Genomic DNA, 24,894 nt, shown 5'->3' with positions numbered 1-24,894 from the left:
GATGGAGAGAGGCCACAATAGGGACTCAGATCAGTGCCGCGTGAAAGTCAAGGAGCTCAGACAAGCCTATCAAAAAATAAAGGAGGCAAACGGTCGCTCCGGTTCAGAGCCGCGAACATGCCGCTGCTACACCGAGCTGCATGCAATTCTAGGGGGGGCCGCCACCACTACCCCACCTCTGACCGTGGATTCCGAGGCGGGGGTAATCTCATCAGCCACACCTGAGGATTCTGAGGAGGAGGAGGAAGAGGAGGAGGAGGACGAGCTTGCGGAGAGCACCCAGCACTCTGTTCTCCCCAACAGCCAGGATCTTTTTCTCAGCCTGAAAGAAGTACCCTCCCAAGCCAGTATCCAAGACCATGACCCAATGGAAGGGACCTCAGGTGAGTTTACCTTTTAAAATATATAACTTGTTTTAAAAGCAAGCGTTTTTTAATGATTACTTTGCCCGGAGGACTTGGGATGCATTCGCAGCCAGTACAGCTACTGGAAAAGTCTGTTAACGTGTCTGGGGATGGAGCGGAAATCCTCCAGGGACATCTCAATGAAGCTTTCCTGGAGGTACTCCAAAAGCCTTTCCACAAGGTTTCTGGGCAGTGCAGCCTTATTCCGTCCTCCATGGTAGGACACTTGACCACGCCATGCTAGTAGCAAGTAATCTGGTATCATTGCATGACAAAGCCTGGCAGCGTATGGTCCCGGTGTTTGCTGGCATTCAAGCAACATCCGTTCTTTATCTCGCTGTGTAATCCTCAGGAGAGTGATATCGCTCATGGTAACCTGGTTGAAATATGGGAATTTAATTAAGGGGACAGAGGTGGCCGTTCCTACTGGGCTGTTTGCCTGTGGCTGAAAATAAATCCTTCCCTGCAGTTAGCCAAGCACGGGAGGGTGGGAGGGGGGAGAGAATTGGCCCTGAGCTTTTCGCGTTTGGCTAGCAGGGATCTTCCCTGATACCAGCCACATGGTGGGGGGAGGGATAAAGCGATCATCCAGAGAATTGGATGTGGGGGGGTTAGTTTGTTTTCTGCTGCTGAAGGTAAACAGGAAAACCGCAGCACTCAACGGGCTTTGCTTGGTATGTGGGAAAGGAGGGTGCAGAAGCTAAAAGACAATGGCTTACCATGGCCGCGTGCAAGCCGATTCTGTTGCCCGGACCTGCGTCTGTGATCTTTAGCAGCAAAGCCACAGGCACTCAGTATTAAGAGGCAAAATGCGACCTTGCACAGAAATCGCATGTGCTATGTGTAAGGGGACTGTTGCCCCCTTACTAACATTCAGTGGGGGTGTTTTGGTTGGCTAGCTCCCAGCACTAAAAGGGGAAGGGTCGATAGCAAATCAGGAGCCTGAGACTGACAGTCCCCAGGAACAATGGGGAGAGGCCAATGCTCCAGATCAGCCTGATTGACAGGGCGGGCAGGCTAATCAGAGAGTCAGGAAGCCAGGGGAGTCCCGTCCTCCCTGTGAACTGGAATTGCCTGGGTCAGACAGAGTGGGGCCGAGCTAAGGAGAGAGCAGGGGCCCGAGCTAAGCTGCTGGAAGCAGAGCTGCAACCCCAAAGCCAGAGCACGGCCCAGAGAGAGCAGAGCTGCCCTGGGAGCAGAACTGCAGCAACCAGAGCCAGAGGGACCAGACAAGCAGCCAGGAAGCAGGTCAGAGCTGGGAGCAGAGTCACAGAAGCAGCCTGCAGAGCAGACCTGTCCTGGGGGCAGAGCTGTAGCAACCAGAGTCAGAGAGACCAGAGAAGCAGCCCAGGGAGCTGAAGGCAGAGCAGCAGCAGCAGCCGTGCTGAGGCCGAGTGGAGCTGGGGCTGGAGCTGGAACTGGAGCTGGAGCCGGGGCTGGAGCAGTTCGGAGCTGGGTGCGGTGAGCAGCTGGGGAGAGTGAGGGAGACCCTGGGCAGTGGGCCCAGCACAGGGAGACGCCTCAGCCAAGAGGCTCTGCAGGCCAGACTTGGAGTGGGGATTATAACCCCGACCGGGCGGGGGCGACGCTGGGAAGAAGGGTCCTGCCACCTAGAGCCTGAGAGCGTGTGGCCACCGCCAGAGCAAGTGTCCAACCCGCAGCGTCTCTGCAGCACAGCCAGGGCCTGAGAAGGAGCCTGGGACCTAAAATGAACAGACTGTGAACTGCCCTGACGTTCCAGAGACACTGGTTGTGATGTTCCCTGCCGCAGAGCGGGGTGATGTGTTTTCCTTTAACCTTTCCCATTTTTCCTTATTCTTTTTTAAAATTAATTGTTAATTAAACAACTTGTATTTGCTTTAAATTGTATGAAATGATCAGTGGGTCAGGGAGGTGCCCAGTGCAAAGAAAGTTCCCTGGAGTGGGGACACCCTAGCCCCTGTCCTGGGTGACCACCGCAGGGTTGGGGGTCGAGCCCCCCAGGAATCCTGGGCCCAGCCTTGTTGGGGTTTACGAGGACTCTGCCAGCCAGGAGAGTGGAAGGGGAGTCCTCAAGGGCAGGGAGGCCTCTGGGTAAAGGAAGTGGGCGCGAGGACTCGGATCCTTTCGCTAGTCCACTTCACCGCGGTAGTGCAGAAGCCAGAAAAGTTCCCCACAATAGCGGGACAATTCCCCCGCTTACATATGTAATGTGAATAGTGTTGGTCACTGTGAAAGAGTATAAGCATTGTTCTGTAAAATGTATCTTTTTAAAAAAATTCTCTCCTTTTTTCCCTCCCTCCAGCAGCTGCAAATTTTTCAAGCCTCCCTCCTCTGTTCCGAAGGCTATCTCAGGTAAGGCGTCGGAAAAAGAAGACGCGAGACGAGATGTTCGCGGAAATCATGGAATCCACCCGCAGTGAAAGAGCTCATCTGAATGAGTGGAAGGACACAGTTTCAAAGTATAGGAAAGATGCCAGTGAACGTGAGGACAGGAGGGACCAATGTGGGGACATGAGGGACTAATGTGAGGACAGGAGGGACCAACGTGAGGAGAGGAGAGACGCTCGAGATGAGAGGTGGCGGCAGGAAGATCAGAGGAGGCAGGATGCAACGCTGGGGCTGCTGCGTGAGCAAACAGACATGCTCCGGCGTCTGGTGGAGCTTCAGGAATGGCAGCAGGATCACAGACTGGCGCTACAGCCCCTGTATAACCCCCTCCCCCCTCACCATGTTCCATAGCCTCCTCACCCAGACGTGTAAGAACGCAGGAGGGAGGGGAGGGAGGCTCTGTGCACCCTCCCATTCCACCCCAGTGGACAGCCCAAGCAAAAGGCTGTCATTTTTTTAACCTTTTTTTAGTGGCCTTTTCCTTCCTGCCGATCCTTCTCCTAAACCCCACCCGGGTTCCCTCCCTCTTTTTATAATCTATTAATAAAGAATAAATGATTTTTAAACGATAGTGACTTTATTTGGTTTGAAAGCAAGCTGGGGGAAGGGGGAGAGTGGGTTCCTTACAGAGAATGAGTCAATAAAGGGGGCGGGTTTTCATGAAGGAGAAACAAACAGATATTTCACACTGTAGCCTGGCCAGTCATGAAACTGGTTTTCAAAGCTTCTCTGATGCACAACGCTTCCTGGTGTGCTCTTCTAATCGCCCTGGTGTCTGGCTGCACGTAATCAGCAGCCAGGCAATTTGCCTCAGCCTCCCACCCCGCCATAAAGGTCTCCCCCTTACTTTCACAGAGATTGTGGAGCACACAGCAAGCAGCAATAACAATGGCGAGATTGGTTTGGCTGAGGTCTGAGCGAGTCAGTAACGATCGCCAGCGACCTTTTAAACGGCCAAATGCACATTCTACCACCATTCTGCACTTGCTCAGCCTGTAGTTGAACAGCTCCTGACTCCTGTCCAGGCTGCCTGTGTATGGCTTCATGAGCCATGGCATTAAGGGGTAGGCTGGGTCCCCAAGGGTAACTATTGGCATCTCAACATCCCCAACAGTTATTTTCTGGTCCGGGAAGTAAGTCCCTTGCTGCAGCCGTTTAAACAGAGTAGTGTTCCTGAAGACACAAGCATCATGAACCCTTCCCGGCCATCCCACATTGATGTTGGTGAAACGTCCCTTGTGATCCACCAGTGCTTGCAGCACCATTGAAAAGTACCCCTTGTGGTTTATGTACTGGCTGCCCTGGTGCTCCGGTGCCAAGATAGGGATATGGGTTCCATCTATCGCCCCACCACAGTTAGGGAATCCCATTGCAGCAAAGCCATCCACTATGACCTGCACATTTCCCAGAGTCACTACCTTTCGTAGCAGCAGCTCAGCGATTGCTTTGGCTACTTGTATCACAGCAGCCCCCACAGTAGATTTACCCACTCCAAATTGATTCCCGACTGACCGGTAGCTGTCTGGCGTTGCAAGCTTCCACAGGGCTATCACCACTCACTTCTCAACTGTGAGGGCTGCTCTCATCTTGGTATTCTGGCGCTTCAGGGCAGGGAACAGCAAGTCACAAAGTTCCATGAAAGTGCCCTTATGCATGCGAAAGTTTCGCAGCCACTAGGAATCGTCCCACACCTGCAACACTATGCGGTCCCACCAGTCTGTGCTTGTTTCCCAGGCCCAGAATCAACGTTCCACGGATAGAACCTGCCCCATTAACAACATGATCTCCAAAGCATCGGGGCCTGCGGTTTGAGAGAATTCTGTGTCCATGTCCATGTCCTCATCACTCTTGTCGCTGCGCTGCCATCGCCACCTCCTCCTCGCCTCGTTTTTCTGGTCCTGGTTCAGCATAAACTGCACGATAATGCACGAGGTGTTTACAATGTTCATGACTGCTGTCTTGAGCTGAGCGGGCTCCATGCTTGCAGTGGTATGGAATCTGCAGTGTTCACCCAGGAAAAAAGATGCGAAAGGGTTGTCTGCCGTTGCTTTCATGGAGGGAGGGAGGGAGGGAGGGAGGGGGAGGATGTACCCAGAACCACCTGCAACAAAGTTTTTTGCCCCATCAGGCACTGGGATCTCAACCCAGAATTCCAATGGGCGGGGGAGACTGCGGGAACTATGGGATAGCTATGGGATAACTACCCGCAGTGCAACGCTCTGGAAATCGACGCTAGCCCCAGTACATGGATGCACACTGCCGAATTAATGTGCTTGGTGTGGCCGCATACATTCGACTTTATACAATCTGTTTCCAAAATTCGAATTCTGTAAATTCGGATTAATCCTGTAGTGTAGACATACCCTCACTGTACAATCCTAATGAGAGAAGACACTGTAGTTTTTGTTTCAGTGTAGCTAGTCGAGGTCAACCCTGAGGGGAGGGAGTATACTCATTGAGTGCTAGGAACATAGGGTAAAGGCCCAGCAGATAGCACCCCACAAAAATATCCATGTTTATGTGAAAATAAATTAATACAAAGACAAAGTGTACTATAATATATTATATCATGTTTTCGTATTGTGTATTATATCATGATCTAGTCACACAGCTATATCCAGATTAATGCCTTTGAGTACTTGTCAATAAAAGCTATATTAAGCAATTGAAATATATTCTGAAGTTGCCCATCCCACTTTGCAAACAGTTACTGACTGGAATCTGATATTTGCCCACAAGAGACTATAAACATAAGCACTTAATGCTAAACTTTTCATGTTGTTCCGGTAACAATCCCACACATGCCAAGATAGACCAAAGATTGCAAGAGCCTTAAAGTAACATATTAAGCCAGTAATCAGCTGACCAAATTAATCAGTTATGCAAGTGTACATAGTTTTATATATATATATAAAATCCAAAACCTAATCCTTCCTCTTTGCAGCAGACAAAATGGGGATTTTGCTTGAAGAAGGATTGACTCCCAGTTATTAATATAATAGTGAGAATTTTTCTTTGACAACACTCGATAAATAAGTTTTTTTAAGAATTGGTGTGTGCTAGATAAAAAAAAATAGTCTACCAGTTTTTTAGTAATTAGCACATTCACCCCACACCCAACTTAAAAGCATAGGGTTTAAAAGAATTGCCAGGTTTACAGTATAGTCACAGCCTACTGAGGAGAGCTGTCTGGAAAACAGTATTTCCCTCGCATAAAAAACTTAACTTTTTTGAAAAAAAACCCTCCACTTTTGTTTTCATTCAGGACAAAAAGTCAAAAATTAGTAATTTTTCACAAGAAGAATAATTTTTTTTTAGAATTTGATTTGGGAGCACCAAATCAGCATTTTCCAATGAAAGACTGTTCTGCTGGAAAAATTTTGACCAACTCTACTTCTGAGACATACAATGCTCTTGGAAAGGCAACAGAAGAGTCCTTCACAGCACGCCTACCTCCCCATGGGAAAAGGTCACCCAGACACAAAAATCCACATACCGCCTCTTCTTCTTGCTCCCCCTAAAAAATAAAGCTCAGCCATGAGGACTTGCAGAGCAACCCTGAGAGACAAACTCATAAAAGGTAGGTCCCAGGCCCCACAGCTCTCCATTCTGTTCTGTTTAGGTTCTACTAGTGCAACCAGGACCAAGATCTCTCCATGAATTTCCAGGAGGAGCTGGTGTGGAATGGGGCCCAGGTCATTGCCTTTTCACCAAGGTTCATTGGAGAGGAAGTGTGGAGTTATTGTCAGGCCATGTGACTCCTTCCTTCCCTTTGACCTCTGATGTGGTCCTCTCAGTCAGCAAGAGCTAAATATTTTTACAGTAGTCTAACTTCGAAAATTCTTCTCTGATTGAATGAATCTTCACAGGAGAACAACTACCGTTTGGGAGAGGGGAGGGAAGGAGAAGAGAGTGGAGGGAAAGATTAAGGGGCATTACTGAGTCATTCAGGAAGTCTCAGCTTCACAGTGAGGAAGGCTGGTCCAGTGGTTAGGGCCCTAGCTAGGACTTAAGAAACCTAAGTTCAAGTCCCTTCTCCACCAGACTCCCTATCTGATGGTCAGAAAGTCACTTGTGTCTCAGTGCCTTAGTGTTTCATCAGTAAAATGGGGATAATAGCAATTCCCAACCTTGCAGACCTATTGCAAGGCTAAATACATTAAAGACTGGGTGATGCTCACATACTATGGTAATGGGGGCCATATAAGATGGATAGACAGCCATTAGGGAGTGGGCACTTTCCTTTTGATCAGTAAATAGCCTCTGGGGTTACACAGTTCAGGAACCTCAGAGCCTTTTGTAGGCAACAGGCTCATTTTTTTCTGGGTCAAGATACAAAAGAATAGCCATTTTTTCCCTCCCTCCCTCTAAAACGCATGTGGTAAGGCAGCTCCAGGACCTAGTTCTGCAGATATGGGGATTTCATTCTGTAGACACTAATCCTCCCCTAGAATGTTAATCACACAGGAAGGTGTAAGTAAACATGCACATCCAGTCTTATCAAGTTTCAAACAAATTAGTTAAAGCATGACCAAATGCTGCCATTGTACTCCTAACAGTGTCGGTATACAAATAAAGTGTCTGATTGTAGTTATGCAAATCCTGAAGTTAAAAAAAGAAGCCAATCTAGAAGTTAACTTGAAGATCTTTTTTTTAAAGCCAACAATAGTAGTATGAACTATAAGGAACTACTACAGTATATTTTACTTAATAACCAAGAACAAAAGCAATGTCAGTCATCCAAGAACCACTAATATTTGATATAGCAGATTAAACTACACTCTTTCCCACAAGTAGCCGTTAGTTTACATAAGGCCTGGTTCGTTCTTTATTGTCACCCTCTGAGTTTTTATATTATGGATTCCTTTCCTGTGTAATATACTCTACCCAGTTCCATATGGAAAGATCTCTCATGACTAGCACATTTTAATTAGTTTGTCAGTCTGAAATTGATATTAAAAGAGATTAATATTGTGACAGGGTATCAGGTTCTAGGATTCTACACTGCTCTTCTGCTGACTCACCAGATCAGGCAAGTCCTATTTGATCCAACGCAGTGGTATCTAATGAAGTGTCTCTCTCTGAAGCAAAATAACTAGTGACAAAGCCAGTCAGACCCTGTGAGATAAAACTCTAAGAGGCAGCCAGGCTCTGGCGAGCACTTAAGCTGAAGGTTATGCAAGATAACCATGAAAAAAAGCTGATTCACGGACCACAGATGTCTGTGGGAACTTTATCAATTATGTAAGTAGGTGCAGGACTAGGTCCATAGCAACAAATGCTGTGACTTGACTTTCTATCAGGATCTAGTTTTATTTAAGCTATCGGGTGTATCTGAGACCTTGACGTCATTTTCACTGTTACACTGGACTCTTGTTTCAAGATAGAAAGAGCCTGCATTGTGTATGTTATGAAAGATCCAGTGACTTCACAATGAAGGACAGCTAGTTTTAGTGGCAATCAATTTGATTGTGATAAGTGAGAGATAAGTGTCATGAGAGGGAAAGTGAGTCCGGATTTCAGCACAGTTCAGCAGCCAAGCCTTATTCAGAAAAGCACTTAAATGGGATTAACCTTAAGCGTATGATTAAGTCCTACTGACTTCTACGGGACTAAAACAGGTTCTTTAGAATTATTTGTTGAATAGGGGTGGATATAAGCAACATACACAAATAATTTACTAAATTTCATGAAGACCACAATATTTTTCCCCTTTTCCGCCCCCACACATGTAGACTCCCCATCCCAAAAAGTAAAGCCTCTACACATTTATAATTCTTACAGCTAAACTTACATTTTGAAGTCATTTTCAGTTGTCTAGAAACTAGAGATTCCTCTAGAAATAGATTTCTCTTTTTTAATCTGTCTCTTGCTTCCTTGATGCTTTAATTTTTGACTTAACATGTTTCCAGATTGGCAGGAGCAAGTCAGTGCAGCCAGCTGACTGATATACAATGGCCACATTTTTCTCTCCCACCCTGCCAATCTTCGTAGATCAAGCACAGTGCAAATGGCTATGTTTTCATAAGCACAGTAAGCAAGATTCAGACACTGTACCACTATTTCCACTTCTTGCCATGCCTACCCAGACTTCACCTCTCACACACACACGGTCTGAGAAGATAATCCTGGAGGTGGTGCAGCATAGAGTTTGTAACTCTCTCATGTCCTATCTCATGCACTAATGTTGTTTCCCTCATTGTTTTGGGACTGTTGAGTTAACTATCATTGTAATACTGAATTTGAAAATGTAGAGTAGCAACAGAGCAGATGGTCCTTTCCTTGCCATTCCACAAGGATGTGTGCACATATGCATGTTTTTAAGGCACTGTCGTAACTCATACTTCAGCCACTCCAGATATGTGGACATTTTCCAAATTTGATTCAAATGGGGTTCGCAGAGTGGGGTGCTCTCTGGAAAGGACCCAATAGCCCAAAGGTGCTGCACCTTGCATCATCAGGCCTGAACTGCGGCAATTACAGAAGGCCAGTGGATCACAGCTCAACCACAACACAACCTCTCTGAGCAATCAGTTAGCAAGGGCTCCTACTGAGATGGCCTGATTCCTTGGTCACATGACATGAGACAGGCCCAGCTAATCAAATACATACCAAATGATCTATTCCAACTCCCCAGGCTAGAACCCAATGCAGCATGATAGTAGCATGACAGACCCAATTTTGAGGTTCTTGCAGTAAGTTTTGAAGATTTTGCAAAGCACTGGAATGCATTTGCTTTTTCCTCTTCATGTCCAGAGCCAAGGTCTATTCCATACTCCATTTCTGACTGAGGATTGACGGTAAAATGGTTAACTTCTCCTATACTGTGGACTGTTTATCCCCTTCTTCTTCCATTTTGAACTCCGGCTAGCTGCCATGCTTACTTTGCCCTGCATTACATAGTAATATCCCCAATATCAATATAACAGAATGGCATTGAAAAGTAACTTATTTGTATGCAAATATCAAATTTTTGGTATACTTTGATCAAGAGCAGAGTCCATGCAACCCATTATTTTTTGCTTTTATTAAACATAAATATACAGTAGTAATGTTTACTGATTTGATGGGAATAGAGTGATTTTTCAGGGGTGCCTGGGACCTTCAGCATCAAGACATAGGCCTCTGTGACTTAAGCCAAAGGAATAACTCCACTAAACCAGTTCTGACTATTATCCTCTGTGGACTTATCCTCTGTTGAACCCAGCATGTGACACCTGCTATTTTTATTCCCTAGCATCTTTAAAAGAAACTCCAGTAGAACCTCAGAGTTACGAACACCAGAGTATGACCTGACCAGTCAACCAAACACCTCATTTGGAACTGGAAGTATGCAATGACGCAGCAGCAGAGACAAAACAAAAAAAGCAAATACTGTACAGTATTGTGTTAAATGTAAACTACTGAAAAAATAAATTAAAAAAAGATTTGACAAGGTAAGGAAACTGTTTCTGTGCTTGTTTTATTTAAATGGAGATGGTTAAAAGCATCATTTTTCTTTTGCATACTAAAGTTTCAAAGCTGTATGAAGTCAATGTGCTGTTGTAAACTTTTGAAAGAACAACCATAATGTTTTGTTCAGAGTTGCAAACATTTCAGAGTTACGAACAACCTCCATTCCTGAGGTATTCGTAACTCTGAGATTCTATTGTATAAGGCATCTACAAAAACTCAACCCATTGCAGCCAATGATTTTAGTTTATTATCCATTTATTGTGTGATGTTATCATATATATTCATTGTATGTTAAGTAGAATGAATCTGTAGGATTATAAAAGAATAAGATTGATCAGTATTGAGTGGAACCAAGTATTAGACATGAGTAAGACAAGCTGAAATCCAAGAACCTGTAGGGTGATGCCTGCAAGACTTTAGCTTAGCTATTTTAGGCTTTGGAGACAAGAAATGATGACATAAGTGACCATAAAATACTCGATGCTTTAAGATTATGGGAAAAGAGGTACCAAGTGGTAATATTGTGCAAAATTACCCAGAAGATTAATATTAGATCATAAAAATAGTTTAAAGGCGCATCTGTCTTAGACGTGTCTTAACCACAGGATATAGGTTGTGTGTCGATGCTAGTGAGAACAAAGGGAACTTACACCACCCATAGAAAATTGGGATCCCTTACGTTTCTAGGGGACACAGACCAATAAGAGAAAAAAGTGTTGACACTTTTATGGACATGCGCAGAATGTAGGTATAGACCAGGAGTCTCAAACACATGGCCCTTGGGGTTATTTTCTGCGGCTTGTGAGCTCCTCGTGGCCCCCCTCCTTCCCCCAGCATTTACCTAGAGTGGCTCCAGCCCGACGCGCACTGGGAAGCAGCCGGAACCTGGGGAAGGAGGGGCGCAGGGGTGTGTGTGGCTGTTGCTTCAGGCACCTCCCCCAGCAGCTCCCATTGGCCGTGGTTCCCCATTCCTGGCCAATGGGAGCTGCTGGGAGCGGTGCCTGAAGCAACAGTCACACACACCCCTGCGCCCCTCCTTCCCCAGGTTCCGGCCGCTTCCTGGAGTGGCGTGGGGGCAGGGCAGGCAGGCAGGCAGGCAGGGAGCCTGGCCTGCCCCCAGTGCACGTCGGGCCAGAGCCCGCCCCCCGAACGCATCCTGCAGCCGAACCCCCTGCCCTGAGCCCCTTGCCGCACCCCACACCCCTCCTGCACCCCGACCCCTGCCCTGAACCCCCTGCTGCACCCCGCACCCCTCCTGCACCCCGACCCCCTGCCCTGAGTCCCCTGCCGCACCCTGCACCCCAACCCCCTGCCCTGACCCCCTGCCGCACCCCTCACCCCTCCTGCACCCCACACTCCAACTACCTGCCCTGAGCCTCCGCCACACCCCACACCCCTCCTGCACTCCCTGGGGGCAGGGAGGGGGTGGAGTTGGGGTGGGGATTTCGGGGAAGGGGTTGGAATGGGGGCAGGGAAGAGGTGGGGCAAGGGCAGGGCCTCATGGAAGGGGTGGAGTGGGAGCGGGGCCGAGGGCGGCGGGGGGGGGAGGTGTCAGTAAATGCAGCCCTTGGGCCAATATACTAGTCCTCATGTGGCCCTCATGGTCATTTGAGTTTGAGACCCCTGGTATAGACAGAATCATATTATAAAAAGGGGAAGCCCAGAACAGGAAAATTGAGCTCCCTATGGGAGACTTCAACAGGAACCCTCCCGCTACTGATGATCAAGCCATGGGAGACCCATCAGACCCTAACAGTATTGTTAAGGATGGGAGTATAACTATATTTGCAACTTGTGCATAGGTCTGTATAGAATTTCTATATGCTTGGTTAATTATAACTTTCATTGTAACTTTATTAAAACTTGTAAAATAGACTAGACTTTGTACTGGTGAATGTATGTGTGGTCACTACCCTTGGTCTTTGTGTGCGCCTAGAAACTCACTCTAAAGAAAGTAGCAGAGGTGACTTTCACTCTGTTAAGCTTGAAACTGTAGTCGCCAGAGCCAAACCCACAGTGGTGTAACACCACATTACAGAATTCAGTTTAAATAAAATAAAAGGCTACACCATTCTGTGCAAACTTCCTCTGATTGGGAAAAAGGGGTCCTAAAATGTTTTATCTATTAACATTAGAAATAGCCAAACTGAAAGGTAGGGTGATGCATCAGAAAGAAAAAGAAAGATTTGTATGAGTAAGAAATTGTGAATCCTGCGAGGGGAGAGATTTCTGCTAAAGAATCAGAAGGAAGATCAGTTGAATCTTGTGCTGTGCCCCTACTTACAGAACTCGAAAGACTTTATCCAGCCCATAATTAGATCAAACCAGCTATGTATATTTCCAAGGCACCCATCACAGTTATATCTAGGATCACATGTAAGTAAGAGTCCATTCCAAACTATGCACTGATGCATTCTATGAAGCAGAACAGAACTACTATTTATTTTTAAATGCAAACTCGATCTTGCAATTCCTACTTTACACTAACCAGCACTGACAGCTACAGTCAACAGAATACTGTTGTTAGAAGAAACTGGGTTTGGACAAAAGAAAATGAAAGTTTGGAATTCTAACTATACACGGAAAGACACATCATAGTACAATAATATGGTAAAAAGTCTTAACTATTGTATGTTTAATTTTAATAGACTGGTTCCTTTTGTTTTGCATCAGCTTCTTTATTCTGCACTGGTAAGGTAAGCCTAACCAATTTTGTTGCCAGTTTCAGATTATAATTTAATGAGATGTATCAGTTTCAAGAGCCTCATCAACTGGTCCAATTGAAAAGACCGATGTAAATTAAAGAAGTTATAATTTTATAAGAATGGTAAAGACATTTACTGTCTTCAAGCTTCTAAAGATACCTTTCCCAACTTCCTTTTTAGAATGATGTAACCTCACTACTATTTGTGTGGCTACCTCTGGGAGTTAATTTATTTTCAAAATTAAAACATCAGACTCAAGTGGGGAAACACACACACACACACACACACACTATGTTGTAATGAATGAGTTCAGAAGTGATTTCAGTACATAGAAAACTATGTTTTGTAACAGAAAAACTATCCACTTGTCATAGCTATTTCTGTCCACTTCCTTGTATCCAGTTCTCGGACAACAAAATGTAATTGCTTTTTAAAACAAGCCATGAGTACTGAAAATACAGTGTAACACATTGGTGAGTGCATTACCCATCCCCCTCTGTACCCAGTCCACAGAGGATACAAATCTGTTACAGCCCCAGCTAGAAAGACTTAGCTACATAGCTCAAGGTGGAACTACTTGTGCTTTTAGCTCTGTAGATCCAATACAGTAACTGTAATATCATACTACCAAGGGTAATTTGATTAACAATCCCTTTCTGGGCAGAGGATAAATTTCTATACAAATTAAGTCAGACTGCACTGTATAGGATGTTCCCATTGCAGTAACAAATATGTCATTGCCAAACTACAGGGCTGCAGTGGCTAACCAACTTTGGCAAATGAACAGGTGCTATTCCAGTGAATCAAGGTCTCTCAGACTAAAGCAGCCAAGCGTTCGCACCAAAGTCTGAGTGTTTTTATTTGATCCTCTACTTATGTGTTTCTCAGCCTTCTCTGGTTGGTGACCCCTTATTCAAAGTCAACAAATTGGACAATCCCCTTATAGTTACTATTAAAGCAAGAGTAACAAATATTTTTTTTTAAAAAAGGTATCAGTGATAATCAGAAGCCTACCTAATTTTTGTATGTGTGTGAGGCTGATAGAGAGTACCTGACCTTGAAGGGTAAAGAGTGTGTAAGAGCAAGATATTCTTTGCTATCTACTGTAATAAAACTCAATGCCTTCTGACCTCCTGGGGGGAGGTTGCAACCCACCGGATGAGAAACACTGCTCTATATTAACCTGTAACTAGGGGCTAGATTTCTGTATCCATTGAATGGTACCTCACTCTACAAGTAGTCCCACTGAAGTCAGGGGAACTAACTGAAGTTGACTGCTACTATATTGCAGTAAGGGTATCAGACTCTGTCCCTTAAGAACATAAGAACATACTGGGTCAGACCAAAGGTCCATCTAGCCCAGTATCCTGTCTTCCAACAGTGCCGAATGCCAGGTGCCCCAGAGGGAATGAAGAGAACAAATAATCATCAAGCGATCCATCCCGTCGCCCATTCCCAGCTTCTGGCAAACAGAGGCTAGAGACACCATCCCTGCCCATCCTGCCTACTAGCCATTGATGGACGTATCCTTCATGAATTTATCAAGTTCTTTTTTTTAACCCTGTTACAGTCTTGTCCTTTACAACATCCTCTAGCAAGGAGCGACTCTTTTAAACTGAATGCACAGCAAGGGGTTAACATCTACAGTGGGGAGGAAAATTGCTGCAGCTTATTCAGCAAGGACCCAATCCTGCGCCAATTGAAGTCTTGCCACTGACTCCAATACAAGCAGGATCAAACCTCAGTGGTGTCATTGCCCTGGAGACCTTTCGTGTCGTTAATAGAATCATAGAGTTTAAGGCCAGAAGGGATCACCTGATGATCATCTAGTCCAGTAGTTCTTAAACTGTGGGTCAGGACCCCAAAGTGGGCCATGATCCCGTTTTAATAGGGTTACTGAGGCTGGTGTTAGACTTGCTGGAGCCTGGGGCTGAAACCAAAGTCCAAGCCCCGCCGCCCAGGGCTTCAGTCTTTGGCTTTTGCCCCCCACCCAGGGCTGAAGCCTTCAAGCTCTGACTTTGGCCCCCCTCCTGGCTTTGCCCTCCGCCCCGGGCAGTGGGGCTCGGGCTTCAGCTTTCGCCCTCCCGCTCATAGCAATGGGGATCAGGCTTCCCCCTTCCCAGAGTCATGTAGTAATTTTTGTTGTCAGAAGGGGGTCACAGTGGAATGAAGTTTGAGAACCCCTGATCTAGTCTGACCTCCTGTATAACACAGGCTACCAACAGCACACAGTACCAGCACAGATCTACATTTCCATGTTAGCTCCTAGTCTAAAAGAGGCAGAACGTTTCACTGAGCGTATAGGATACAGAGGTTTTTTTGGTCCATCTATGTTAATAGCAAGGTTTAGAAGCTTTTTAAATTTAACAGAGTTCAGATAATCTGTCCTACCTGTTTCATGGAGGCCTTAATCCAATTTTTTAAAATTATATTTTGCATGTGTTTACATCTTTCTGTGAACTAGAGAATGAACTTTATAGCACGTACGTTTTCATATGAAGCTCAGTACTACTCCATATTATTTGACTTGTAAAATATCCTGGTGTACATTGACCTCTAAATTTCTGCTCTCCCTCCCTCTCTAGACATATAGAGAAGGAGAGAGAGTGTAAAATAAAATGAACTTGTAAACCACTGAAAATAGCAATAGAAATCACCTTTCCACAACAAGATAGCGCTCAGATCCCTACATGGTCTTGAGAGCCTGGTAAACTTTACTGATTGTTGTTGACAACAACGCTATAAACCTGCCCTTCTTCAATAACATTTCCTTATCACTGATGGTCCGAACTTTCCCCATTAGCCCAATTTATTCCTTTCGCTTCCTCATGGGTCAATAGGTCCAAAGGTTAGCAAAGCAGCGTTTAGATGGTTGCCTTGGTGTGGCATGAACAGTCTAAAGTTAACAGCTTGGACAGAGCTTTCACCCCAGCGTTCTAGAGCGGGTCTCCTTCCCCGACACAGTAAGGTCAGAGCCAACTCTGCTGCCACCACCTATCCCCAGAGGGGATGCAACCGCCATACAGTTAATACCAGATTGCCCCCCCCCCCCCGACTAAGCTGAGGGGCGTTGGGGGAAGAGAGCGTTGGAGAGAGGCAGAGAGAAGCTTCTGTAACTTACCCAGGAGGTGGGCTGGGATCCGCTCTCCCGCCTGCACCGTGCAGAGGGAGGGATGGAGCCGCCGCCGGCCCAGTCACAGCGCTGATCCGAGCCCCCCGGCTGGCTGGGCAGAGCAGAGCGCGCGCGCTTCTCACGCACCTGCAGAGCCGCTACTCCCGGAAATCCAGCAGGACTTGCTGGCCGCTCGCACCTCCCGGGGGCGGGGAGGGGGCGAATCGCTCCACTGGCTACCAGGCGGGCGCTTTGCTCGGGACGTCCGAGGCGGGCGCTTTGCTCGGGTGGGTGGCTGCGCTCTGCAGCCGGGCCCCCTGGCTCCTGCCGCGGGAGTTGCGCTTCTCGCCGAGGGAGAGGCGCTCAGCCTTCCCGCGGAGCTGCCCGGCACAAGGTTAGGGCGCGATCAGTAACCACCCAAAACCCAGCTTAGATGGGGGACGGGGGAATTCTAACACGGGCTGGAACCCTAATGTAGACGGGGCTGTTGCTGTTTTAACGTGTAGGTGCCCACGTGCTGAGTGGGTACCCTGGCAGGGCAGCGGGCGGGTCTGTAGTCTGGGGCTAGACCAGGGGTGAGCAAACTTTTTGGCCCCACGGCACGTCTGGGTATGAAAATTGTGCGGTGGGCCATGAATGCTCACAAAATTGGGGGCTGGGGTGCGGGCTCTAGGGTGGGTCTGGAGATGAGGGGTTGGGGGTGCAGGAGGGTGCTTCGGACTGGGACTGAGGGGTTCAGAGGGGGATCAGGGCTGGGGCAGGAGGTTGGGGTGCAGGCTCTGGCTGGGGGTGTGGGCTCTATGGTGGGGTGGGGGATGAGGGGTTGGGGGTGCAGGAGGGTGCTTCAGACTGGGACCAAGGGGTTTGGAGGGCAGGAGGGGGATCAGGGCTGGGGCAGGGGGTTGGGGTGGAGGAGGAGGTCAGGGGTGCAGGCTCCAGGTGGCACTTACCTCAAGCAGCTCCCAGAAGCAGCGGCATGTCCTTCCTCAGCTCTGAGCGCTGCCCTGTCTGCAGGTGCTGCCCCTGCAGGTCTCATTGGCTGTGGTTCCTGGCCAATGGGAGCTGCGGGGATGGCGCTTGGGGTGGGGGCAGCGTGTGGAGCCCCTTATCTGTCCCTATGCGTAGGAGCCAGAGGGGGGACATGCTGCTGCTTCTGGGAGCTGTGCGGAGTGGGGCAAGCCCCAGACCCCACTCCCCGGCTGGAGCTCAAGGGCCAGATTAAAATGTCTGGAGGGCCGGATACAGCCCCCAGGCTGTAGTTTGCCCACTCCTGGGCTAGACATAACCGCTGCCAATGTGGCCATGGCCACACACAGCTGCTATGGCGCCAGGGCCTGTCTGTCTAGGTGCTGGGAAGCACCTCCCAGCCACTATGCAGACAGGGGTGTTAAGTACAGTACTTAACACATGTTCAAACACACCCTTTATCCTGAAGACCAGGCCTCTCAGTCTTGGTGCTGGGCCCACTTTGGAATGCCTGGTGCTGGGGTTTATCTTGGCGTTATTTTGTTTTCTGCAGTGGTGGGGTTCTCTTTTCTCACCGTCTGAAGGTTTGCTGGCTGATTCTCTAGCTGAAGGGCCAATGCTTGATGCCAAGTATGTTATGTATTTCATGGAGACTTCTGAAATATATTCATATATTTTGATGTATAACATTATACAAAAAAGTGCTTCTGTTAGGTGCCTGTTCCCAGGGTGCTTTCCATAGTATTCAACTAAAAAACTGATCAAGTTTAGCTAAACAGAGGCTCCATGCTGCAGGGATACAGCTGTGCCTGAAAGAAGCTCACTGCAGGTTGGGGATCATAGTACAATTCTCCCCCTGCTATGACTTATTTTCTCTCTTCCTTTGAAATATCTCTTAAGAATGCCACTAACTCATTACTAAACTGCAGAGACTTACACACTTGCATAACTTTACTGAACATTGTATGTGCATAAGATCATACAGCGAGTCTGGATCAGAATTAGGAAAAGAACTCAGAAGTTCTGAAAAACATTCCTGTATGCATGGCAAAAAGATAGCACGACAGGCACAAAAATAGGTCACGCAAGTCGTAAGGGCTTTACAAAAAAGTGCAGACTTAGTTATTGCCTTTAAAAAATTATAATCCAAACAGGTTGAATTGTCTCTTCATTCAAGTTCTGCCTGCTCATGAATGTGTTCTATCCACCATTCCTCACCCACTGATATCAACAGGAGGATTGGCACTGACTTAAATGGGAATGAGTCTTAGGGTTGCCAGGTGTCCAGTTTTTGACCAGAACGCCAGGTCGAAAAGGAACCCTGCAGGCTCCAGTCAGCACTGCTGACCAGGTCATTAAAAATCCAGTTGGAATGGGGCTGACAGGCTCCCTACCTGGCTTTGCATGGCTCCCTGGAAGCAGCAACATGTCCCTGCTGCTCCTAGATGAAGGAACGGCCAGGGGGGCTCCATGCACTGCCCCTGCCCTGCCCCGAGTTCTGGCTCTGCAGCTCCCATTGGCTGGGATCCGCAGCCAATGGAGCTGTGGGGCAGCGCCTGCGGGTGGAGGCAGCACACAGAGCTGCTTGGTCATGCCTCCACCTAGGAGCCAAGGGACATGTCGCCACTTGTGAGGAGCCACCTGAGGTAGGCGATGCCCAGATCTGGCATCCCAAAACCCCTCCTACACCCCAACCTACAGCCCTGAGCCCCCTCCTGCACCCCAAATCCCTCATCCCTGTTCTGTGCTGAAGCCCTCACCTGCTCCCACATCCCAACCCCCTGCCCCAGCTTGTGAAAATAAGCAAGCGAGAGAGATGGGGAATGGAGTGGGCAGGGTCTCAGAGAAGGGGTGGGGCAGGGGTGCAATTAGAAAGTTGGTAACCCTAGAGTAAGATCAGGGCCCAAAAGAGTCAATTTAATAAATCCTGCCTTCTGCCATATACAAATGCATTATAACAGGGTAGTCATTTGGATGGCTGAGCTAAACAAGACAATGAGGGCAAATTTTCCCCTTTCTTCCTTTAAGACTCAAATCCACAAATGTAAACTCTGAGAAGTGGGGCAAAGTAGGTTGAGAGGTGTCTTCTTTAGCTGTTTTTTTTAAATATTATTAAAATCAAAAACTTTTCATCTAAGCTGCCAAGGATTTGAAAATGTTATGTTTCTAAACAGATTAAAATTACAGGTCAGTTTATTTAATACACCTTTTATGAGGCATCAACTACTTGTATTTGATTCAATTCTGTTTGTTAATATAAATAAATGTGAACATTAATGAGTCTGAAAGCATTCAATAAAGAATTAGAATAAAATACATATTTTACTTGAAATGAATGATCCAATAACATTTGACTGCAAGGCTCTAGCTTACTCAGATACAGACAGCAAAGTTACTTTGGAATAATGGCTCCTACCTGTAGAATTTAGTGCTGGTTCTGTTCTTCATATTATTTGTATAATGGCAGTGCTAGAGGCTCAGCTGAGATCAGGGCTGCAGTGAGCTAGGACTGTACACACACATAGTGAAACAGACCCTGTCCCCAAAGAGCTTATAGTCAAAATGGACAAAAAAGGCAAATGGTAGAGAAACAACTTGTCCAAAGTCAGAAACAGAGCCAGGAGTAGAACCCAGGTTCCCTGAGCCCTGTTCAGTGTCCTATCCAGTAGACGACACCGTCTCTGTTCTTAAACATGCTATTATTAATTAGGTATATTATCCTAGCCATTAGCCCTTTATGTGAGCATGGCATGAGATGCCCTTTTAACATGCAGAGGACAGGGAGAATTTTTACAAGTACCTTTTGAAAGTCTAAGGAAGAGCTAAGCTCTTTGCTCAACTGGAAAATTGTGACTTCTATAAATATTTGGATGAAAGAGTAACCAGCAACCTTGAACAGTCAGTACAGGGTTGCCTGACATACATGATAAACTCTGTGACATGCAGTTCTAAAGGGCTACTGAAGTTTTGTTATTCTGATGGCAGAGGCTTATTTTGGCTGGTTACCAACCTGTTGCTGCTTTTACAAGCTTCTGAGATGGTTAAGGTGTGTTTATGTTGCATTAGATGCCCTTATTAAATGTACTGTTTCTGAATGAAATTTTAGAGTTATGCCATAAAAATACACCTTTTTTAAGGCCACATTCTTGGCATGACTGTAAAGCACTAGCCTGTAGCTATGTTGTACCACCAAATTAGGAACTGCGGTCACGCTGACCAAACTACATGCTAAAGCAAGGGAGTAGCGGGACTGAATGAAAAAAGGGTGAAGGACTGACCTATGTTGAGAAGTTCACTTGAAAGAATTTGATGTTTTTTTTTAAATGTTGTATTGTGAAAGAACCACCAGAGAAAGAATGTCCCTTGAAATATGGTGGCTGCTGCTGGATGGAGATTCAGCCCTGTGATGACAAAGCACACTGCAACAGGAGAGTCTGTGGTCAGCAGTCATTCAAACTCCTCTTTACTTGAGCCATTGGAGAGAAGTGTGTCGTACCAATAATGTGGAAAAAGCGAGACCACCTATGCTTTTGGAGGCTATGAATCCATGGAGTATCATTTAAAGTGATTTTAGATGCATGGCTTCCCACCTGGCAGAAGGCTGCTGTGATAATTGTATAAAGCTGGACAAAACATTTAAAATTTCTAGGTGTTCCAATAAAAAGGGACACATTTCCACTAAAATGTGTTCCTTTTCAACCAACTCTATAATTTAAAGAATGATTTTAGAGGGGCATTAACCTGATCATTTTGTGTCATGTGGAAAGTTATGATTTTCTGGGAAGTTCAGAAGGATGGTGTTTTTAATTAGCAGTTGCACTGTTTCTTCCATTCAGGAAATTGTTCTTAGTGCTAAGAAAAGTAACACTTATAGAAAGAAATTCTTTATGATAAGGATGTCATTGGAAGAATCATTATTTAGACTGTAGGCTTTTCAAGGCGGGTACCATCTCTTATTCCATGTTTGCTCAATGCATAGCACAGAGGATTGTTCCTAGCCTCTACCACAGTAAAAATTAATTATTAGGCAACTGTGGCACAAGTAGCCTCTCTAGTGTACTGTGGAGTTAGGACTAGAGCTGGGCAATAGCAGTGAAATCATTTTTTCAACAATACCAATAAGAAGCTTCATTTTATGTGATTTCAAACCTCCTGAAATGGATTGGAGATTATCCACAGTCCAACATCTGAAAGGTGATGTGCTGTCAACAGCAGGAATCAAACCCAGGATCTCAATGCAGGAGTCTCACTTAAGCTGCAATACAGCTTTGTTAGCTCAGAGCCACCAGGCAGATTCTCAGAAGTCTACTGCCCTACCACAAGAGGGGGCTAAAGAGCCATGCTGTTGTAGTTACAGACATAAAGAGTTGTTTCCATCCATAAGTTTCATCTGTGAAAACACATACTTGTGCAATGCACTTTAAAAAGCTCCAAAAGGAGGAAGAAAACTACCCCTTGCGAAATATAGTCAGAAGCTCAGCTCTGACAGTCATTTATTATGTGGCCGTGGGCCACTTAAAATACACACTTTTCCCCAGTGCAGAGGCATTAACACGTTTCTCTCAACCAGGTAATGTGTTAACGCTACAACGTGCTTTGACTACACTAGGATGTTCACATACTTTTTCACCTAGCTGAGTCAACATCTCTATCTGTTATCCACATTTTAGACATGGGGAAAACTGATTGCCTTATCTACTTCATAGAGTAGCTTGAAGATTAGTTAGTGTTCATAAAGCATTTTGAAAATGTGTATTTGGTATTGCTGAGGTAACCAATCACAAGTGAAAGATCTATGAAGTTTCTCCTTCCATCTGTGATTCATTACCACCTCATCATCCTGAAAGCCTATAGCATTACCCAGTGGTGACTCACCCATGTCTGCTACAGAGAATCAATCAGAAAGATGTGTTTAGCTATTAGAATGCAGTCAGTACAATTAGAAAGTCTCTGACTAGAATTTCTTTCACAAATGATATGGCGGGATTTAGCACAAGTTTCATTTTACTTTAAATTAATATATTTTTCTTTTCCTCTTCCAGGTAACTTTCGTAAATCTAATTATGAAGTATTCCAGAAAATAAGTCCTCTGTGCAAAGCTGAGCACAGGATTAAAGGAAAACTTTCAGGTCAAACATAATATAAACATTTCTTTACCTCTGCTACCAACTGTAGTTTACATTAAAGCTAAAAGATCAAATATTATTTTCAAGGTTTGTTTCCTTGTACCTTTCCATCAACTGAGACAGAAAAACTGTCTCACTTCTGTTTTATAAAGTTTTCACTCAGTTTCACAGACAGATACTTTTATTTAAACCCAGTGCTGCACTGTTTCCATTGTAACTCTGCAGGAGAATACTTTAAAGGGTCCACCTGGTTAGAGTAAATTGTAGAATTAAGGACTCATTGTTTGATAAAATTTGACCTAGAATTTAGGGTTTGCAAGAATAAGTTTTACAAAACCTAAGATCAATACACTGAAAACACTGACTTCAATGGGGTTCTGTCTGGGTGCACAGACAGTCCACACTGACAGTCAAAGGATCTAGGCCTTTGTATTTGTTAGGTTGTGCTACTGCAGAACGAATTTTTTTTCTGCTCTTTGTTAAAAAATCTGTTTGGCCTATTCTAAGTTTAATGTTTATACTATCTGCTTCTTTGCAGTCATGAAAGCATAAATAGATCAGGTACAGTACACCCTTACTGAGACAGTGATCACAAGCATTTGCTAGTGCCTATAAAATACTAGACATTCTTTATAAACGCACAGCTGAACAAGAAGGAAGTTGTTACATCAGATTAATATTTAAAAATACAGTCTGTGGGGTTGTTACTGCTATACAAACATAAAAAAAGTTTTCAAGGACAAAAGTTTGCAGCTATCCCTGAATACTTTTCAGTGTCCAGGTTAATTTAGAACAATTCTGAAGTCAAGATAGTTCACTAGAGTTTAGTCATTATTTTTTCTTTCCTTATACTGTTAAAAGTTAATGCACTGGTACTGTTTATACAAGTCCAGGGGTCATAGAATCATAGAAAGGGGTTGAAAGGGACTTCAGGAGGTCATCTAGTCCAATCCACTGCTCAAAGCAGGACCAATCCCCAACTAAATCATCCCAGCCAGGGTTTTATCAAGCCTGCTCTTAAAAACCTCTAAGGAAGGAGATTCCACCACCTCCCTAGGTAACCCATTCCAGTGCTTCACCACCCTCCTAGTGAAAAAGTTTTTCCTAATATCCAACCTAAACCTCTCCCACTGCAACTTGAGACCATTACTCCTTGTTCTGTCAGTGTCCTTCACTATTAGGAACAATCTTCTTAAAACAGGCTATTTTGTCCAGTATAATAAATTAAATGAACGGTAACAAAATAAACAATTCCTTATAGTGCTTAGGATTCTCTAATCACATTTACCTATTCCTTAAGTCAGCTGGGTCAAGCCCCTTCCAGAGGCTTTTTGGGCCCTCCCCACAAATGTGTTCTCTGGATGATGTAATTTCATTGGCCGTTACTGGGGATTTTAATACCTTAGGTAGGTCCCAGAAACCACCTTTTTAAAGGTACACTGTCCTTATTTCCCTATAAGACAAAAATCATTAATAAAAACTCATCAGAGAAAAGCCTCTCATGTTCCAAAGCTTGAGTCAGTGAGTTTATTCCAGCTGTGTCCAGCTAGCAGCCCTAGTGAGCTAGCTACCTGGGGCCAGATATCACTTTGTTGTACCCCTGGATTTCTGGCAGGTCACTCCACTCTGCTGACTTCTAACTCCCTGCTCTGATGGGTTTTAGGAGCTGAAGGCCCACTATCCACCCTAACTATCCCTTATGTGAGCTGGCATGAGCTGGCTTTCTCTTTGGAGGAGAATATACCCAGAGAGAGACCCAAATTCTCAGAAGGAAAGAGAAAAAGAGAGAGAGCTGGAGATGAAATGCTGGAAGCTGAGTATCTCATGACACAGGCAAGATTCCTCCACTAGCACTAGACAGTGCTATGCTGACCATTTAGGCATTACTGACCTCTGGGACAAGGGAGATAAGGGCTGAGATCTAATCCGCCTCCCTTCCTTCAAAAGCCTCCACTCTGAGCTCCCTTAAGAGTCCCAAAGATCCATATTAGAGCCTCAGTTTTGACCCAGATAACTTTGTTTTCCCACCCATCCCCAATTCCAGCTGAACTCCTAACAAAACTCTTAGATCTCAAGATAAGGAAAGGTGCCAGATACTAGTCTGTTAAACAGGAAGGTTATGTTTGGTACAATGAATAGGTATTTGCTGGGAAAGGTACAGTTTGCTGCTCCAGTGACTATGGGATTTCCTTGTGACCTCTTCCAAGTAGGCAAGGCACTGCAGGAGAGAGTGAACTTTCTCTGGGTCTGAAGTAATTCAGTCCAGCCTGATTTTTCACATGGTTTTGAATTTCATAATTGGGCAGGGTGCCTCTCAGTCTGTACAGACAGACAGAGACTGTAGGGGCAGGACACCTCTCAGGCTGTACAGACAGACACACTGGGCAGCATGAGCACGCTCCTCGGTCTGTACAGACAGACACACACTGTATGGATAGCACACCCCTCGGTCTGTACAGACAGACACACACTGTATGGGCAGGATGCCCCTCAGGCTGTACAGACAGACACGCTGCGTGGGCAGGATGCCCCTTGGGCTGTACAGACAGACACACACTGTACGGGCAGCACGCCCCTGGGTCTGTACAGACAGACACGTTGTACAGGTAGGACTCCCCTCGGTCTGTACAGACAGACAGACAGACACACACTGTATGGGCAGCACGCCCCTCGGTCTGTGCAGACCCAGAAATGAGAGACACAGCGCATGGGGGGTGGGGGAAATGCAAGCCTAGGACTAGCTTTATTTCCTCTTC

The 24,894-nt window shown here is 45.8% G+C and overlaps 1 protein-coding gene across 5 annotated transcripts in view; it reads right to left on the bottom strand.

Annotated features, from left to right (window-relative positions):
* Nucleotides 1–16,172, bottom strand: part of TMC5 (transmembrane channel like 5) — a 50,089-nt gene extending 33,917 nt beyond the window's left edge. For all 5 annotated transcript variants that reach the window (XR_008446453.1, XR_008446454.1, XM_054041838.1 and 2 more), the window contains exon 1: nt 16,056–16,172. The gene's annotated coding sequence lies outside the window, so the exon portion shown is untranslated. The remainder of the gene's footprint in view (nt 1–16,055) is intronic.
* Between the last annotated feature and the right edge of the window lie 8,722 nt (nt 16,173–24,894).

The sequence above is a fragment of the Malaclemys terrapin genome, chromosome 10 (genome assembly GCF_027887155.1).
Source record: "Malaclemys terrapin pileata isolate rMalTer1 chromosome 10, rMalTer1.hap1, whole genome shotgun sequence".
Classification (NCBI taxonomy): Eukaryota; Metazoa; Chordata; order Testudines; family Emydidae; genus Malaclemys; species Malaclemys terrapin.
Note: the sequence above shows the minus strand (reverse complement) of the source record. Positions and strands in the feature narration are given on the sequence as shown.